Source organism: Dermacentor variabilis, chromosome 9 (genome assembly GCF_050947875.1).
Source record: "Dermacentor variabilis isolate Ectoservices chromosome 9, ASM5094787v1, whole genome shotgun sequence".
Lineage (NCBI taxonomy): Eukaryota > Metazoa > Arthropoda > Arachnida > Ixodida > Ixodidae > Dermacentor > Dermacentor variabilis.
The window spans coordinates 39,570,373-39,581,609 of record NC_134576.1 but is presented as its reverse complement, the minus strand read 5'-3'; the positions used below and the strand labels follow the sequence as shown (position 1 = coordinate 39,581,609).

Sequence of the window (11,237 nt, the reverse complement as noted above, 5' to 3'; positions counted from 1 at the left end):
TTTGAACCGTTGTTCGTGATGACGACGCATATCTTGAGCAGGATCTTGTACTCCACAAATACAGCGTCGAGCGCTGTCGCGATCACGTCGTAGCTGTGACGACCTGGGGGCCAGTGGCACACTAGTACTGCGGATCTTCTTTACAGAGACTGTTCATCGATAAAGTGATCTGTCCCACTCAGAAAACTTCTATGGAAAATTAAGAACAAAAACAGAGCGGCTAATCTTAGTACGAGCGACAACAATCTATTCAGTTAAAAATAAGAAAGGGAACTCCACAAGTTGACAGCTGTCGCGATAATTACACGTACGCAAATATCCTAGCTGCAATGCTTTGAAACGTAATTTGGGAATGTTAAAAACCATTGCTGAATAATTTCAGATCCACCATGATTAGATAGGAGCGTCAAAAATGCTGAGGTATCGTTAATAAGCAATGGTCAGGTAAGATCTGCCACTGGAGCCTTGATTCATTTGGATTCCAATGCGTATTTCTTTCTATCTTTTTCTAAGAAATGCAAGAGTACTAAGCACGGTGCACCAGATGTCACATATGCTTATTAACCTGTTTACCGTTGAGACGGTAAATATCTCATTTGTTTGTTGTTATGGTTAGCTTAATCCTACTTACATAATTTGCTGATGTGGCCTGCAAAATATGCTTATCAAATCACAACGGTCGCGAAAATTAGGACCTCGTGAAAAGAAAGTTACTTAAATTATACATCTATATATACGTCTCGCGCCGCGTGCTATTTATTTATAGCCTACGCTAAGCGCCTCACCTGTTTGAGGCTGTCCACCAGTCAGCTATTGAAGAGACCGTTGATGCCTTCTCCAAGGTAGTGATGAGGGACGCTTTTTGCTTTCTGTAGACGATGTCGATCTGATTTACCAGCGTCTTCCCATTCATCATCGCTGCCGATTGCATTCATCAAACACCGGAACTGCACATTTCGAACCATCGAAGAACGCTGCATGTCTGCTACCACGAAGTTCACAATTAGCCTGTGTATGCGACTTTGCGACAGAGCCTTTGGTCGACTCGTTGCTACAAGACAAGACTCCAGTGTCTGCATCGATCTACCGCCCGCGTGCCTTTTCTCTCGCGCGGTGGGACCGTGCTCAGTTTCCTCTTCTTGCAGTCGAACGCCTTCAGGGGAACAGGGTGGTTGTTTCTGAGCGCACCAAAATTTTAACTTAAGCACACTCGTTCCAACTTTATCCTCATAATTTATTATATATCTGCTCAAGGCATTGAGCAGTGGGCATGGTGCTGGTGAAAAGACTAGGACGACGCAAAGCGGTTGCTTGCCCGTTTCGCTAGCACCTTGTTTCAGCCTACTGTTGCAAACCAAGGCTAGTGCTGCTAGGGGAATGCCCCTGTGGTATTTGGTTTAGGTGCTTGGTTTCTCTTCCACATCCTGGAACTCCGAAGTCGAACGCTGCCACCAGCTATTAAAAATGATTACCCGAGACCGTCTTAGGCTGCTGATACCATGCCCCGGGCCAACGTCTGCTCTGGCGTCCTCCGGCAGCGCGATCCTTCTATATATAGCGGCACAGACGACCAAGACGTGAAAGAGTGGCTCGCCAAATGCGTCCATGTAAGTGCCTATACTAAGTCGGACGACCGCGCCAAGCTCATTAATGTGACCTTTTACTTGCCTGACGTGGCAAACCTATGTTTCCACCATCATGAATCCGACCTTACCACCTGGTTGGCTTTCACAGCAACTTTGGCATAGGTCCTCGGCCGTCACGCCGTTCGCCGGCTTCGTGATGAGCAGCGCTTGCGTGGTCGAGCTCAACGCCAGAACGAGAACTTCGCCAGTTACGTTAAGACATTCTCTCGGTCTGCAAGCACGTCAACTCATTCTTGGACGAAGCTGACAAGATAAAGCATGTCATGAAAGGCATCGATGACCAAGCCTTCCAGATGCTCGCCGCGAAGAGTCCTCGGACGATTGTCGAGATTGACCAGCTCTGTCAGCGCTACGATGAGCTGAGCAAGCAGAGTGCCTCAACAGGTGCTACTCAGCAGGACACCGCGGCTCTAAACCCGTTGAATATCGTCCGAGATGCTGTGGACATCTCTGCTTTAACGTCGAAGATAAAGCAGTTCATCCGCCAGGAAGTCGCACGCCAAATCTCTCTGGCGACGAGCACACCCAAGCTGTCGACAACCTCCTTCGCTCCTTCGCTTCGTCACGTCACTCAGACGCGCCGCGGCGCTGCCACCTGCCCGTCCTCCGCAGCCTGTTACTGGACCGTTAACTTACGCTGATGCTGACGCCCGGCCTTCCGCTCCTCCGGATCCTGACGCCTACCGGGCCACCGGCACCTTCCATGTGCCGCCGCCACGTTCACGTCCGATTCTTGTCTCTTACTCCACCTCTGGAACCCCGGTCGTCAGCCCGTGGCGAGCACCAGATAACCGGTCAATATGCTATTCCTGCCATTTTCCGGGCCACGCTGCATGACTCTGCCGCCGTCACAGCCTCCGTTTACCTGACAGTGCCTCAAGCTACAGGCCTGCATGACTTCCGCTTCATGACCCATCTAATCTTCCTCTGAACAGGTCTTATAGTCGCCAGCCCTTCGATCCATGCCGGATGTCTTCCCCACGTCGTCGATTCATCCATCGGCGACCCATCCCCAATTGTTCGCAGACCCAGCCCTGCAGCCCAAAAGGAAAACTAACACTTGCAGTTCCAGAGGCAAGAACTGCGTTCACGTCGAACATTTCAAGGCCTCATGCTTCCCCGGCGAACGAAATTGAGCTGTCCGTAGACGGCGTCAGCGTACACCCACTCAGTGACACTGGAGCCGCCGTTTCAATTATTAGTGAAAAGCTCTGCCGCAATTTGTACAAGGTGACCACTCGCCTTACCTCTCTTTCTCTGCCTGCGACAACCTCGCATCGTATTCAGCCTTCAGCGCCGTGCACAACCGGGGTACTCATTCAAAGTGTTATGTATCATGTCGAATTTGTGGTCCTATGTCGCTCCTCGCACGACGTTATCCTTGGATGGAATTTCCAATCAGTCAATCAAGCTCTTGTCGCCTGCGCTTGAGCCAAAGTTACGTTATCAGTGCCGTTCTTCGACCCTGAGGACCCCTATTCTGAAGTTGTTGCCACCTCTCACATCGACGTCGCATCTTCGTCCGCCGCTCTGGTGCCTGTGCCGTCTAACTCTCCTGCGAACTCATCTGTTCTGTTTTTGCCGTCGGCCACTTGTGCACGCCGCCGGAACTTTCTGCTCCCGTTTGCTGTCGTCACTTTTCACTTTTTGCGACGGTTCTGCTGCCCTTTACGTGTGCAATCCGTCGGCCTGCCCATCATCCCTACTCCGTGGCGAGTGCCTGGGTATCTCCGAAGCTTTCGATCGTGGTTTTCAGGCTGCCATGTTTGGTGATAGGGCATTACTTCCGATTTGTGCCGTCACTCCTTCCGCCGCGACCGATGCCCCCCTAGACGTATTCGCTCGTGCTGTCGACGCAGAACTTACACCTGCGCAGCACACAAAAATTATCAAGCTCCTCCAGCGTTTTCGTGCCACATATGACATTCACCAACCATCATTGGGCCGAGTGTCCGCAGTAGTTCACCGTATCGACACCGGCCAACAAACACCATTGCGCCAGCGTCCGTATCGTTTGTCGGCCGCTGAACGCCGGATTATCCACCTGCGGGTTGACGACATGCTGGAGCGTGGCATCATCCAGCCCTCTAACAGTCTGTGGGCATCTCCGGTTGTCCTCGTTAAAAGAAAAGAAAGGTGGCTCCGTAAGGTTCTGTGTGACTATCGCCGCCTTATTCGAATAATGCGCAATTATGTATATATCCTCTGCCGCGCGTCGGCGATGCCTTGGACAGTCACAGGGAGCGGAATTCTTTTCCTCGCTGGATCGGCCCTCTGGGTACTGGCAAGCGCCAATGGCAGAGGCCGATCGCCAAAAGACAGCCTTTGTAACACCGGATGGCGTATATGAATTCACCGTCGTACCGTTAGGCCTCTGCAACGCGCCTGCCACATTCGAACGAATGATCGACACAGTTCTTCGGTGGCTGAAGTGGAACACGTGCCTCTGTCATTCAGATGACTGTTTTTTCTACTGACTTCGTGTCACTCGTCAGCCGTTTCGAGCAAGTTTTTGCGTGCCTCTCCACTGCAGGACTGCAACTAAATTTGAAGAAATGTCACTTCGGCGCTCGCAAGCTTGCTATTCTCGACCATGTGGTTTGAAAAGACGGTAACTTCCCGGAGCCTACGAAACTTAGCGCCGTATCCGTGTTCCCCAAGCCAGATACCATGACAGAGCTTCGCAGCTTCATCGGCCTATGCTGATATTTACAACGCTTCGTCTGTAACATTGCTTCTATTATCGTACGCTTGAAGCAGCTTTTCACTGACAGTTCTGACCTGGTCGGTCAGATATCGGCCAGGCCCACGGCCTGCGACGACGCACTCTAAGAACTGCGACGCGTTCTCACCTCGCTTCCAGTACTGCGACACTTCGATCCCTCTGCTCCAACTGAGATCCACAAAGACTGTAGTGGTGTGGGGTTCGGCGCTGTTCTTGAACAACGTAAAGGATGGCTTCGAAGAGTACGTCGTCGCGTATGCCACCCTTACCAAACCCGAGGCGAACTACTCGGTTGCTGAAAGGAATGTCTGGCCATTATTTAGGCTTTCGGAAACGTTCGTGCTGATGTCTAAGGGCGTCCATTTGACATCGTGACCGACCATCATGCGCTATGCTGCTTATCTTCCCTAAAAGATCCAACTTTGTCTCGCTCTTTGGGCACAGCGCCTACAAAAACACGACGCCCTCAATCTTTATCGCCCAGGGCGCAAGCATTCAGGCGCAGTCGCTCTATCCCGGTCACCTCTGCCTTCTGGTCTTGTCTACTCGTCTATTTGCACCTGCGGTGCCTTCGTCCTCAATATTTCGGACATGCCCTCATAGGAGAACAAAGACCCATGGAAAGACCCAAGCTTTTAGGCTTCCTGTCTAGCCATTCGCCAGCGCAGATATCTCGGGCGCTCCGTCGTCAATCCGCGCACTTCGTCATTCGGGATAACATGCTGGACCGCCAAATCTAAAACAGCGCTGCCGCAAGTGGTTGCTTGTTATTCCCCGCCAACTCCGCTCCGACATCTGCGCCACTTTCCGCGACGATCGACTATGCGGCAACGCTGTTAAAGACACTCTCGCCTCCAGTTTCGGTGCTACTGGCGTGGTATGAACTGTGTCTTTCGCCATTATGTCCGGTCATTCCCTATGTGCCAACAACTCAAGACGACACTGCCGCCGGTCCCTTGCAACCTTTAGCATGTCCCACGCGAGTGTCGGCAGTGACTTATACGGTCCGGTTCCCAACACTCCAAGCGACAACCGCTGGGTTATTGTTGCTATCGGCCAGCTCACGCGGTACGCTGAAACTTCAGCCCTAGTATCTGACAGAGCAAAAGACGTCGCCACTTTTATCCTTCAAAACCTGACTTTACGCCATGGAGCACTTCGAGAATTACTGAGCGACCGCGGTCGCATTTTTCTCTCCGACGTCATTTAAGCATTGCTAAAGGAGCGTAGGATCATTCAGCGCACTACCACGGCATAGCGTCTTAATCGCATCCTTGGTGACATGTATGCCATGTATGTTTCATCTGCCCATTCAAATTTGGATCGGATTCTGCCCCCCCCCCCCCTCGTCACCTACGCTTACAATACTGCCGCGTAAAACAGCGCTGGGTTCTCCTCCTTTTTTTCTCCTTTACGGACACGAACCTTCAAGCACTATGGACACGATTATACCTTACCGGCCAGATGCTTCCGAGTCCACGACTGTTTCTAGAGCAGCTGCATACGCCCAAGAATGTCGCCAGCTCGCTCGTTCGTTCACATCCAAGGGCCAGGGGCGCCAAAAGCATCGCCACGATCCATCCATTACGGCTATGTGCTTTGCTCCTGGCTCGCTGGTCTGGTTGTGGGCTCCCTCTACTCCTCCAGGCTTTTCCTCCAAGCCACTCTCCCAGTACCATGGCGCTTATCGGGTACTAAAACGAACATTTGCGAAAACTACCTCGTCGAGCCAATGGAAGCGTCTTCCGACCAGCGTTGTCGCGGCCATGAAAGTGTTCACGTCTCCCGGCTGAAGCAGTGCCATGACACCCACGTATTCTGTCCTTAGGTTGCCAGGATGGCTACTTTTCGCTAGGGAGTGATTGTACTGAAAGCATAGGGCAGTGGGCATGGTGCTCGTGAAAAGAAGACGACGTCGAGAAGCGCTTGCTTGCTAGTTTCGCTAGCACCAACTTGTTTCAGCCTAGCCCTGGTAACTAAGAACTAGTGCGGCTAGGCGAACAACCCCTTTGTATATACAATGAAATAGCAGTGCGGGAACAGAATCCCGATGCTTATAAATACGAAACTTGCCTCCAGATGCTTTCGCAGATTTGACGATGGTGTCTTTCTAGCAGAGTACTCTTTTCTACAAGTGCACCACAACATCGTAATGTTTTCAGCTGTCATCTTCACGACCGAAAAACATTCGCGGTAGGAAGGCCAATGCAACGGTTGCTATGTGTCTAGACAGATGGCTAGGGTGGTTGCAAGGGGGAGGTGTGGTTACCTGTGGCGCTTTTCTTGGGTTGCGTTTCTCCGCTTGCGCACAGATGCCGCCAGGCGGAGTGCGGCGCTGCCACTGCTAGCGAAGATACTGGAAGTGTTCGCTGAACGACAGAAAGCATCCCGAGAGCGAAGGTTGGCAAAGGAAAGCGCAGCTGCCGCAGGATGAAGAAGCCAGTAAATTGGAAATATACCGGGAGAAAAAAATATATGGTTCAAATACTGGTACAAGGAAAGATAAAAGGTGAAAGTGAACGGTGGTTGTCAGAAATACGCGAAAAAAAGAAGGCCGCACCTACAATATTTTGGAACCACGTAAAATTATAGGCAGGAAGTCAACCAAAATAGAACATATCCTAGACGAAGGTGGAAACAAACTGGAAGGGGAAGCGGCATTAAATTATATCCGAAAAATAACAGCCGAATCTTTTAAAGGCAATGGCGAGGTTGTATTTGAAGAAAGAAAGAACGTGAAAGAGAACCAGATAGAAAAGGAGCCGGTGCTGACAAATCTGAACTGGAAGAAAGCTGAAGAGAAAATTCGTAAGCGTAGAGCCACAGGGACAGACGAGTTTCCCGCTAGGCTGGTTATTGAACTAGTCGGACCAAAAAGTAAGGCTGCTCTGGTGAAAGCAAAGAAAAAAACTTCAAAAAATAGATGAATACCAGACAGTTGGCGACAAAGTAGAATGAATTTAACTTATAAAGGTAAGAGGGAGACAGATAGAATTCACTAGCATAGACCACTGACCATTGCATCGGTAAAATACAGTTTAGCAATGCAGGCAAGCAAATTAAAGCTGCAAGCGTGTCCCAGCATGGGCAGAGAATAATGTCATTTTGGGTGAACTTCAGAATGGCTTCAGAATAGGCAGGCGTTTAGATGACAACTTATTTGTTCTTACTCCGTGTATTGAAATATCAAGAGCAGAAAGCAGACCGTTATATGTGGTCTTTTAAGCATTATAGGATCGTATGACAACGTAGACCCCACCATTTTGTGGGATATTCTGGAAGGGTAGGCTTAGGCGACGATTGCCTACAGATTTCAAGAGAGATTTACCTATAAAATACTGTTTGCCTTGAATGGGAAGGGACCAGGAGCGAGAAAAAAGTTGGTACCAACGAGGGACTAAGGCAGGGGTGCGCTTTATGCCAACTGCTGTTTATGACGCACACGGTGACGATGGAGAGCGCGCTAGAAGTAAGTAATATCGGGTTTCGTCTCTCATACAAACAGGCGGGTGCAGTAGTAGAGCAGCAGCTTCCAGGTTTATTTTATGCAGACGATACTGTGTCGCTAGCTAAGAAGCGAAGTGACTTGCAACAGCTGGCTAATACATGTGGACAGGAAGGCGAGACTATAGGTTTGAAATATAGCGTTAGAAAATCAGGTGTCATGGTATATAAAAGAATAAAAACAGTGAACAGACAGTGGCAATAAAGGGCCCGGAAATACCTCCGGTAAAAGAATATAAATACCTTGGTATAAGGATAAACGAAGGCGATAGATATATGGAAACACAGAAAAGACACAATAAGAGTAACGGGGAAGAGAAATGCAGCCATAATGAAAGGCAGAGCGTTATGGGGATACAATGAGCTTACAATGAGTTCATGAGCTTGAATGTAAAGTCCAGTTGGTTGCGTCAACGGACTGAAACCCCGCAAATAAACAGGGCCTCTCAGACCTTCAAGCCAAAATTGACGACTGTGAAAATAGTTCCCGAAGCTCAAACGTAATATTCTATGGACTTGACGACGGGGAACAATTTGAAATAAGAGAATCGTCTGAACGCCTTGTGCGTGACTTGTGCATGAACCGATTTGACTTTTCGATTTTGCCACTAGCCAGGGCTCACCGCATAGGTCGCTTCTCCTTAGATAAAAAGCGTCCCATCATCACTAAACTTTTTAACAAGTCAAAACCATTCCAAGCAAAGGCTTCAAACTAAACAATACGCCCTTCAGTGTCGCGCGTGACTATCCTGAGGCTGCGCGGGACAAACGCAGGAAGTTATTGCAGTTCTCAAAAACACTAAGGAAGGAAGGTGATCGTGCGCGTCTTATTTTTGACAGGCTGTGCCTAAATAACGACACTTACATTTGGGACACAAGCTCTAATTGCGCGGTGTGTGTACCACGCACCGACGCGCGCTCAGCAATCGCCCCACCGACGTGACGTGCCCTTACTACGCGTCAAGCACCTGTAACCACCCCATCTCGTTCAGCCGGAAAGGTCTCTTTCTTCTACACTTATATCATACGTGTTCTTTCTAAAAGGGTTGAATTATCTTCGATTAGCGACTCAAGTTCGCCTTCTATAATCGCACTAACTGAAACGTGGCTGAACGATACTGTTTCCGATAATAATATTTTTGTCAGTCAAGTAGATTTTAACTTTTTTCGCTGCGATAGAAAGGATCGCAGAGGTGGCGGTGTGCTTATTGGAATTTGTAAAGATTTCATTGCTATACCTATCCTTGTTAACTCATTTCTTGAAAGCGTGTTTGAGTCCCTGAGGCTTGGTTTCACTCATCTCATTCTTTGTGTTTTTATCGCCCCCCGGACATGAATGCGACCTTCGAAAGTGCATTTCATCGCGTTGTTGTGGAAATATGCGGGAGCATTCGAAATGTGGTTTATATAATCTTCAAAGACTTCAGCCTTCAACTATCCCAGTATTCAATGGCCTACACTATCTGTTTCAGCCAACGATACTCAGGCACAGGAATTTCTTGATTCTTGCCTTGAGTTTTCGTCGTGCCAGCTTATCGAAAAACCTAGACGTTGCTTGAGCACGTGCGCAAACATTCTTGACCTAATTTTAACTTCTCGTCCTGTCCTGTTTACTGACATAGCCCATCTCGACGGTCTTTCGGATGATGACATAATTACTGGAAGCTTAACTTGTTCACTTAAGAGAAAGAGAGTTGCTGGACAGTGTATAAGGTGTTATAAGCGAGCCAATTTTGATGCAATATGTATCGAATTATCCTGTTTCACGGAACATCTTTAGATGCCCACTTCTCACGTTCCATAGAAGACAACTGGAACCTTTTTAAAAATACTCTTTCAAACTTAATTGACAAATACATTCCAGTTATGACCATCAAAACAAGCAACATTTTTCCATGTTTGAATCAGCAATTATGTCGACTTAATAGTAAAAACAAATGACTTTTCAGAATGGCAGACAAAAACAGATTATCGGCTTCATGGTGTCGCTATAAAAAGTGTGACAAGGAATATCAACAGCTTTTAAAAACTACTCGTCGTCTCTTTTTCAGTCGTGATTTGTCATCTTTGCTAATAAATAACCCTCGGCGCTTTTGGCGCACAATAAATCCCAGCAACCACTCAAATGTAACTCTTGCTAATACCGATGGTTTTCCTGTTACTGATTCCGAATGAGCTACGTTATAAATGATTCATTCTCAACAGTTTTTACTCTTGAGGATATTACTGCATGCCCTAACATTGATGATGTTTCCGGTATTAATATGACTCAAATATTAATTGACGAAGCTGGTATTTTATCTCTACTTGGAAAATTTAAAACTTCATCTCCATCTGATCTTAATGGCTTCAACAACATCCTTAAACATATTTCTCCTGGTATCTATCGTTGCTTGGCAGCCATCTTCTCTCTATCATTATCGTCAGGCACCATTTCTCAGGACTGGCTAATAGCAAAAGTAGTGCCCATATTTAAATCAGGGGATTGCTCTCCCCACTTAACTACACACCTATATCTTTAACTAGTACCATCTGTAAGCTCTTCGAACACATTATACACTCACAAGTAATTACACATTTAGAGGAACACGATATCATCTTCAAATACCATAATCGTTTTCGCAAGGGCTTCTCATGCGAACCACAACTTGCAGGATTTACTCAGGATTTACACTCATCATTGGACGTCGGCATCCAAATAGACGCCAATCCTCATCATTGGACGTCGGCATCCAAATAGACGCCATATTCACTGACTTCTCAAAAGCGTGCGATCGAGTTCCTCACCACCGGCTCTAACTAAAACTTAGACAACTTAATATTCACCCATTTGTTCTGGCATGCGTGCAAGCCTTCCGCTCTGGTAGACAACAGTTCACGTCGGTCAATACCTTTGACTCTCCTTTCGTCCAAGTCTCATCCGGGGTTCCTCAAGGAAGTGTGCTCGGTCCATTCCTTTTCCTAATTTATATAAATGACTTACTCTACTCCGTGAAATCTACTTAGGCTATTCGCTGACAATTGTGGTATTTACCGCAACATCTCTTCTGAAGCTGACCGCCAATCTCTGCAATCAGACCTTGACTCCTTCGTGGTGCACACCGTGGCTAATGACACTAAATCCTTCAAAAGCTAAGTTGATGTCTTTCACTAAAAAAGCTTCTCGCATTCCAACGTCATACTTGCTAAATAATACTTCAGTGGAACTAATGAACACGTACAAATATCTTGAAGCTAACTTTCAGTCTGACCTGTCCTGGCATTACCATATTAACGTAACCCTTGCTTCAGCAAACCGCTCACTTGGGTTTCTTAAACGTAACTTGAAACACACCCGATCGCACTAGCGTAAACTGGCTTAT

General features: G+C 47.8%; 1 pseudogene; it reads right to left on the bottom strand.

Annotated features, from left to right (window-relative positions):
- Positions 1-781: 781 nt before the first annotated feature.
- The window catches only part of LOC142558307 (uncharacterized), a 35,781-nt pseudogene continuing 25,325 nt past the window's right edge, over positions 782-11,237 (bottom strand).